Source organism: Rhododendron vialii, chromosome 12a (assembly GCF_030253575.1).
Source record: "Rhododendron vialii isolate Sample 1 chromosome 12a, ASM3025357v1".
Taxonomy (NCBI): domain Eukaryota; kingdom Viridiplantae; phylum Streptophyta; class Magnoliopsida; order Ericales; family Ericaceae; genus Rhododendron; species Rhododendron vialii.
The window spans coordinates 7,128,538-7,137,172 of record NC_080568.1 but is presented as its reverse complement, the minus strand read 5'-3'; the positions used below and the strand labels follow the sequence as shown (position 1 = coordinate 7,137,172).

The following is an 8,635-nucleotide window of genomic DNA, read 5'->3' as shown; positions in this document are numbered from 1 at the left end:
TGTTCGATTCTAAATTAGGAGCAGACGTGACTTCGTTTCATTTCTTCCTTCTACACCCCTTTTGCATTCCAAACTTAGAGGTAGGATGAAATTAGTGTTGTATAGTTCTGAGTAGGATGAAATTAGTGTTGAAAAATTTGGCTTATTTTTGTTTTTATTTAAAAAAAATGAATTTCAATAGTAATTTTTACTTTTTAGATTCCTCTTATCATGACGAAACAATAATCCTTAAAAAATCGACGAAAAACTAATAAATGCGGAAAAATTAAATAAGGACAAAAAAAATACTCCTAAATCATTTGTTTTATAATGCCAAACTAGGCCTTAGTATGATTATTATCCTTGTGCTTTACACCTAAGCCAACCACAAAGACTAGTCCAATCCAATCCCTTGTGGTCCATTTTTTCAAACGTAAGACATTTCAAACTAGGGAAAATTTCAAATAGCCCCCAACCTTTACACCAAAATTAATTTAGACTTCCAACCTTTTAAAAACTTTAATTTTACTCTCAACGTTATATTCCGTTAATCAAAACACCCCCTTCCGTCCGAATGACTAACGAATTCCATTAAATAGCATTCCGATCGAATTTCGATGATCCGAGCCACTCAATGTGTTCAAAACGTGATTTTAAGGGTTAGTTCAATAAAAAAACTATTCAGATCAACTCCCTCTCGGTCTTTTTTTTTTTTTTTTGGCTGATTTTCAACGGGTACCCTTAAAATCACATTTAAATCATATTGAGCAGCTCAGATCATCGAAATTCGATTGGAAAAAGGGAGATGCGGATCGATCCGGATTTTGTTTAAGTCTGGACGTCCGAATTTTGCTTCGGTCTACACATCCCATTTTCTGATCGAATTTTGATGATCTGAGCCGCTCAATGTGATAAGAATGTAATTTTAAGGGTACTTGCGAAAAATCAACAAAAAAAAAGAGTGCTGCTATTGGTACATATAATATGTACATACAATGTACATATAGATTTTGTGGGGCCCAATTCGGGTCCCACAAAGATGATCCGAACCGCTCATTATTTTTAAAACATCTTTTTATGGAGCCCTGTAAAAAATCAGCTCAACCCGATATCGGTAAGAATTTTTTCTAAATTTGTAGGGGCGAAACTAAGCAATTAAGTAGTTTCGCCTCCACAAATTAAGAAAAAATCCTTACCGATATCGGGTTGTGCTGATTTTTTACAGGGCTCCATAAAAAAATATTTTAAAAATAATAGGCGGTTTGAATCATCTTTGTGGGACCCAAGGTGGGCCCCACAAAATTGATATGTACAAAATATGTACATTTCATATGTACCTCTAGGATTTTTGAAAAAAAAATTACCAGAAAATGCTTGATTTGAGTAGTTTTTTATTGAACTATTCAATAAAAAACTGTTCAGATGAAGCCATTCGCGGTCATTTTTTTTGCTGATTTCGTTAATGTTACCTTTAAAATCATGTTTTGAAAACATTGAATAGCTCAGATCATCAAAATTTGATCGGGACGATATTTAACGGAGCTTTTAACAGAATCCGTTAGTCATTCGGATGGAAGGGAGTGTTTTGATTAACGGAATATAACGTTAGGAGTAAAATTGAAGTTTTTAAAAGATTGAGAGTCTAATTGAATTTTGGTGTAAAGGTTGGGGGCTATTTTGAAATTTTCCCTTCAAACTATGTCGCATTAGGATGCATGTACGGTGCGGCACAAAAGTACGACAAGACTTCCCATGATAGTAAACATATTTGGATTGAAAGAAACTACATTTGTGTTTTTTATGCTCAATTATTGTCCTAGCACTCTTTAATTCAAAGACTCTTTTAAATAACTGAACGTATGGGACAGCTTGTACGCATCTCGACTAATATTAAGATGCTGAAGTTAACGGCTAGACAAACTTTCCAATGGCCCTAAGATTTGAACGTTTAGCGTCCGTGAAATTCGAATACACGATCTCGTGAAGGATAAACACTTATTATAGCTTTCTTTTGCCCACCTGCTCAAACCCCTGGGGGTTTTAATCCAACAGTACTCTTTGAAACCATACGTTTGTGTATCCCACTCCTAGGAACACGACCATTGTGCCAAACCCCAAAGTCTAAATGCATACTGATTTTTTTTTTTCAATACTGTATACATTAGCGGAGGTTAGTAGAGAGTTAGTAAGTTAGTTCTCAAAAGATCCAAAGGCTGTCCATACTCCATAGTCCTAAACCCTAATCAACTGTCTCTCATGAAGCTCGAACCCAAGCTTCTACTAAAAAAGACGGTGAGTGATGCTAACTGAGCTAATGCATAGTAAACATGGAAAAACAAATATCTCAGGATATTACGGTCCGTTTGGATGGAGGATTTGTTTTGGGTAGATATAGAATGAGGGGAGATTTGAAGGTGGATATGTAATGAGGGGTGATATGTTAAGAATGGTAGATTTGTAATGAGGTGTTTAGATGATTTTTTGAGAATGAGGATTTGGAAGGTGGATATGATTGGATAAGATGTGAAATGACTAAATTACCCCACTTTGATTTTTTTAATGCTCAAAATTGGTTTATTTTAAATTAGAATAAATTGATATTTGTCATTAATTTTAGGATAAAATAATTTCATTTTAGAATGATTTTTATTACAAATAAATATTATTTTCCCAAAAAAAGAAAAAAACGTAATTTAAAAGTGAAAAATGGCAAAGCTGTGTATATAAACGTATATCTGTATATATTTGTAGATGCACAGTTCCCCATTTCCAAATACATTTCTCCATTACCCAAGAATAGTTCACCGCCGCGTCACACTTCTCCATTTCCAAAGAACCCCACCCGTAGTTCCAAGGCGTCTTCTTCGTCCGGCAACCTCTGCAACCCCTTCGTCTTCTCCGTCTGTCGCCGCCGCTCATCCATCTGCTGGGTTTTCCGGCCGTAAGTCTCTCTCTCTCTCTCTCTCTCTCTCTCTCTCTCTCTCTCTCTCTCTCTCTATTATCTTTACCGACGACGATGGTTGCTCTGACCCACCATCACCGACGATGGGGCAGTCCTCTCTCTCTCTCTCTCTCATTTTTTTGGCAAGAAAAGGTAACACAACGCCCCTGATTTGAAGGGGTAGAATGTTACAAAAATGCCCAAAACTCCCCTGATTTGCTAACGACAGGGCCTGGGGTGTCGTTATAAATCCGGGTGAAATTCCGGAGAAGGGGGATACGTAGTTCGAACAGTAAACAAGTCCGGAAGAGGAAAATTGAAGCCAAACACTGGATATGTGTGGGGCTGGGATTACATCTCCGACTTCTTGGCATATCCGGGTGCCGTATCTGGCATCCAAACAGGCTGTTAGGAGTAAGAGACAAATATTACCCCCAACATTTGCAAGTTGCACCAACTCGTGCTTGGAATTTAACTCGTGCTTGGAATTTTGGAAAGGACGAAAGATATTTAGTCTGACGGACCCACAAAAATCTGATTGGGCGAATGCTGCACGCCAAGAATTCCAATCCATATGACGTTTTATTACGGATGAATCGGGATGATGGGGTCACCTCTCCTATCAGGGACGGAATTATAATTTTACCTTATCAGTGACAAAATGTATATTCAAAAAATAAAAAAATGAATTACAATATTAATAGTCGTCGATTCTAAAAAAAATTAAAACAACATAACAAAAACTATAGTTTTAGAGTGTGAAGTTTTTTTTCCCTTAATTATACCTCATCCTTTATATTATTTTATGTTGGCCCATTGAATTTAGTTTTGGAATACTTTTTTTGGTTTCCTTTCTTGAAAAAAAAATAGAAGATTTAGGAATAATATATAACAAAAAATAAAGAAAAAAAATCTAGTAGTAGAAAAACTATATATGTTGGGGATAATTTTTTTTTATACATGTAATAATTGCAATTTATAAAATTCTTGTCGTGGCGGCCGCCGCCACTAGACCCCCTTGGTTCCATCATTGCCTACATCAATGGCACCGAGCGACGTAAAGGTTATCGGCGCGCCGCTGAGCCTGTTCGTGAATCGGGTTTAGATAGCCCTCAACTTGAAATCCGTCGACTACGAGTTCCTCAAGGAGAAATTCACGTCCCCAAATTTTGTCAAGAGCAAGTTGCTACAGAAATCGAACCCGGTTTACAAGAAGATCCCTATTATGATCCAGGGGGAAAAACCCATTTGCGAGTCTCTCATTATCGTGCGGTATATTGACGAGGTGTGGACCGATGGCCCCAGTATTCTCCCTTCTGATCCGTACGATCAGACCATGGCCCTGTTCTGGACTCCTTATGTTGATGATAAGGTATGCTTCTGGTTTGACTTTTGATACTATATTATGTGTAGTTCAATTAATGCTCAATCAATTATTAATACCGGAGCCTGGAAGTTTACGATTGTGTAATCTTCTAGTATTCCTTGAGATTTTTCGTTTGCATTGAGAGTCGAATATCCGAGAATGCACTCCATTTGACAAGGAAAAAAATAAAAAATATATATATAGCTAAAAATTGGATTCCTATCGCTTTCTGGCTTGAGACAGACTTATTCACAGAGCCTGTAAACAAATTGTTTATAGCGTGGGTGAATCTGGACCGTCCAATTCAAAGAGTGGACTTAATTTTGAAGGCTTCCTACCCTAGTAGGAAGACTGCTCACATGGCGATTGAAACCCTTGGATGGCATGTATGAATATGATCAGTTCGCTAAATACAGAGTCTTCAGTTTTGTACTTATAAGAAGCGGCAAATGATTTTCTCTATGACAAAAAATTATGTTTTCAAAATGAAATTTCATAAAGCACCCATTGTGGCGTTTGCACTAAAAATTTTGAACTAAAAGTTATTGCATTTTGTAACATTGTTCACACAAACCCACAACTTCTTGCCCTTCATTTCCCCCCGTATTTTTCCTCTCTATTTTTTCCTTTCACCCGCACATAATCTACTACTTAATAGATTAGTGAAAACAACTTGATATTTTTGGACAACAAGAAGTTGTCCATAACTTATTGGTTAGAGAAAACGCACCTGATTGTATGTATGTAATGTACATGATTGTGCAGTTGTGGCCAACATTGAAGGGGCTGCGAATTGCAGAGGGAGAGGAGGCAAAAGCGGCTGCACTAGAGCAAGTTATGGAAGTGATCATGCCGTTGGAGGATGCTTTTGCAAAATGTGGCAAGGGAAAGGCCTGTTTTGGTGTTGACACCATCGGATATCTCGACATAGCCTTCAGGGGCTTCTTGGGTTGGCTAAGAGTAACGTAGAAGTTAACCGATATAAAGATCCTGGATGAATCCAAGACACCCGGTCTATTCGGATGGGCTCATAGGTTTGGTTCAAATGCTGTTGTGAAGAATGTTATTTTAGAAACAGAGAAGCTTGTGGAGCTTATCAAGGTGTTAGCTGCAGAGCTAAAGCCCAGTAATTTTCCAATTGCGTTGTCCAATTCAGTTGTCAACTAAAGTCAATAATTTGGGCTGTTCAGATTGCTCAAGATGGTCTAATTTTATTTTATTTTATTTCAATTTTGGTTTGTTTTTCTTCTCAGCCTTGTTCTGCTAAGGTTCTTAGGAGTATTTTTTAAGTTTTATGAGACAGATCATTCTCTCATCATACATCACATTTAACTCAAAAAATAAGTTCTTATTTCCCTTAGCGGAACTGGGCCTGAGTTTGTAATTTAGTAATTGGTCCTGTTTGTAGTTGTTTTTGGTGTCTTGTGCTGTGTTCATTTTTTTGATCTAACTCATACCTTTAAGTAATGGCTGGAACAAGTTGCAAATTAGATATTCTTAGGTTAAGGTAATGCTTGCAGCTAGGACCTTTTACCTTGGCAAGACAAGGTACTTTGTAATCCTTCGTATTTCGTAATGTTGCTGCAGAACTGGGTACTTACTGGTCAATAAATTCCGTTGTGTGTTTTTTTGAAAAATGAATTCCATTGTGTTTGATTATCGAGAGTGATGTCAAATAGTAATTCTTGTTTAGAGTTGGGATAAGGTCACTAAGCCCAAGGCTTCCGGGGGCCATGGTATCCGCAGTTCCCATTTGGCTGGTAAAGTGGCTATTGAGAAACTCAATTGGAAATCGATTACCCTATGAACCTGAGTCGCTTTGGGCCAAAGTCCTTGAAGGCAAATACGGCAACACGACCAATAACCATTATATGGAGATGTGTTTGTAAAGGGAGCGACTTGTTCATGAATGGGGCAAGAGTTGTGGTCCGTAGTGGTACCTCCACAAATTTCTGGTTAGATAATTGGTCAGGAGAAGGCCCTCTTCGCGGTATGATAGATTAGAGGGCCCTTTGACCATTTGCGATCGAGATTTAGCAGTGCCGGATTTGTGGGACGGGGGCTTCTGGGCACTGGATAACACTCCCTTTGTTTTCCCCCTCGAACATTAAAAACATGATTCTAGGGAACTTTTTCAAGTTGTCAAATTCGAACCTGATCGCATCTGTTGGAACTCTACTTCTGGTCTTTTCAGTAGCAAGCATGGTTATAAACTCTGTAAAAATTTGTCCAGTACCGCTCCTTATGAAGATTGGAAATGGCTTTGGAAAATCCCCGCTAACCCTCATGTCATCCACTTCATCTGGTTAGTCGCTTGTGATCGTCTTGCGACTAAACACGATCTGTTTGCTCACAACATCACCCCCAATCCTTTTTGTCCCATTTGTCCAGACAAGTCAAAGTGATGTTCCAAAGCTCTTTCGTTCTTTCGGTGTTCCTTGGTCCATCATTTTCCCTCTTGGTTGTTGGTGTATTTGGGCTAACTGCAATAGACTCCACTTTGATTCGAACCCCGTTAGTAATCCACTCGAATCCAGATTCTTCACCCCTTATGGCGTTTTGGCCCTGGGAACTGAATGGTACTTCACCGTTTTTCAATAACAAACCGTCAAGGGCTTCTCTTGAAAAAATGGTCGGATGGGAGCCTCCAGCAATGGGCTCGGTAAAGATCAACACTGATGGAGCCGTGGATAGGCTCGACGCAGTAGTAGCAGGAGGACTAATCAGGGATCCAAAACCTGTTTCCTCTCTCTCCTCTAGCAAACCTCCAAACCTCCTTTTTTTCCATCCATTTCGGTCCTGCATTTGAAAATCCAACTTCAATCCCTTCAAGCCCAGCAACACTTTCAGCCACAAAGCTCTTTTGATATGGTCCTGTTCGACTTTTGCAGCAGAATCATAGGGCAATATTTGATGGGCTATCACTAACCAAGCAACACAACCGGGATAGGATCGAAGTTAGCATTGATGCTTCTTCAATCTTAAAAATATTAGGTCACAATTAGTGTCAGCTCTGGGTTAAGGCCGAAGAGGCCTACGCCTTAAGCCCCAAAAAATGTGTAAAAATTAGAGCCTCCTATTTTTTTGGATACCCATTATATATGTCCAATCGTTTTAGGTATAGCAACACTAGGGCCCATTTTAAAACCACAAAGCACCTATTTTACACTCAAGGGAAAAAAGCCCAATGGTTGGTCCCAACCTGATTGAGCAGGAAACAAGAAAGGAAAAAGAAAATGTAGATCGCGGGCGGACCTGTCTTCATGTAGAGCCCCTTAGAAAATAATTCCATGTGGTGGGTTCCTCGATAAGTTTTGTGCATATTTTACCCTTATAGCTCTAATCTCCTTTCATGAACTCAAAATAAAGAAGAAGAAGATGAATTAGAGATCAAAGGAGAGAAAACAAGATCATAAATTAGTAATTGTTTGGGTTTTTTCCGAATACATGCATTTGGCTTTGAAAAAATCATTTATCTGCTTATTATTTTATTTTCATAAATTATATTAAGGGCCTCATTGTCTGCGTCCGTCTTAGGCCTCCAAAATCTTAGGGACGGCCCTGGTCACAACAACACAGCACACCATCCTTTGAATAACTTCATTTCTCAATGCTGGAGCTTGATGGAGAAGTTCACAATGGTGAAGAATAATCAAAGACTACAAAGAGGCGTGACAGGCTCTCAATCCTTAGACTTAATTTCTTTTCATGTTGCACCTAGTGTGCTATTGTTTCAATTGCAACAAGACAGTGTAGGGGTGAAATATCCACATACTTGTTATTTTTTAATTTAATTTGCACCCTTATTACAAAAACAAAAAAAATGTCAAAAATTTATAAATTTCAACATTGAGTGGGGTCACTTTTGGTTGGAGATTCAAGTGCAAATTTGACACTTTTGATTGGAGATGGAGGTTTTGGATTTGAAATTTGAATATTTATTAGAGTTTGACGCACAAACATGCATGCATGCTTTTAGCTTCTTTCTTTTGATGCCTCACTTCTTTACAAGGATTTTTTTTCCTCTTCTTTTTCAATTAAAGAGCAAAAAAACTCACACTAAAAGCTCATAAACAAGGTTTTTAACAAAAAATGTAAATTGTTGAAAACCTATTAATAAGATTGTTCCAATGTTGAGTCATACAGTTGGTGAATGAGATACATGAAGCCAAATATACAGTCAGTTCACGTGCACTCACTGGCAGATGAACTTGTTATGAAAGTTATGAATTCTAAAGGAATTTGGTCACAGTACACAATGGTTGCAATGTACTGTACATGATTGAGCAATGGTGGCTGACACTGAGGTGGCTCAGGAATGTAGAGGGACAAGAGACAACAACGGCAAC

At 38.2% G+C, this 8,635-nt stretch overlaps 1 pseudogene; it reads left to right on the top strand.

Annotated features, from left to right (window-relative positions):
* Positions 1–3,144: 3,144 nt before the first annotated feature.
* On the top strand, positions 3,145–5,646 carry LOC131310373 (glutathione S-transferase U17-like; annotated as a pseudogene).
* Positions 5,647–8,635: the final 2,989 nt, after the last annotated feature.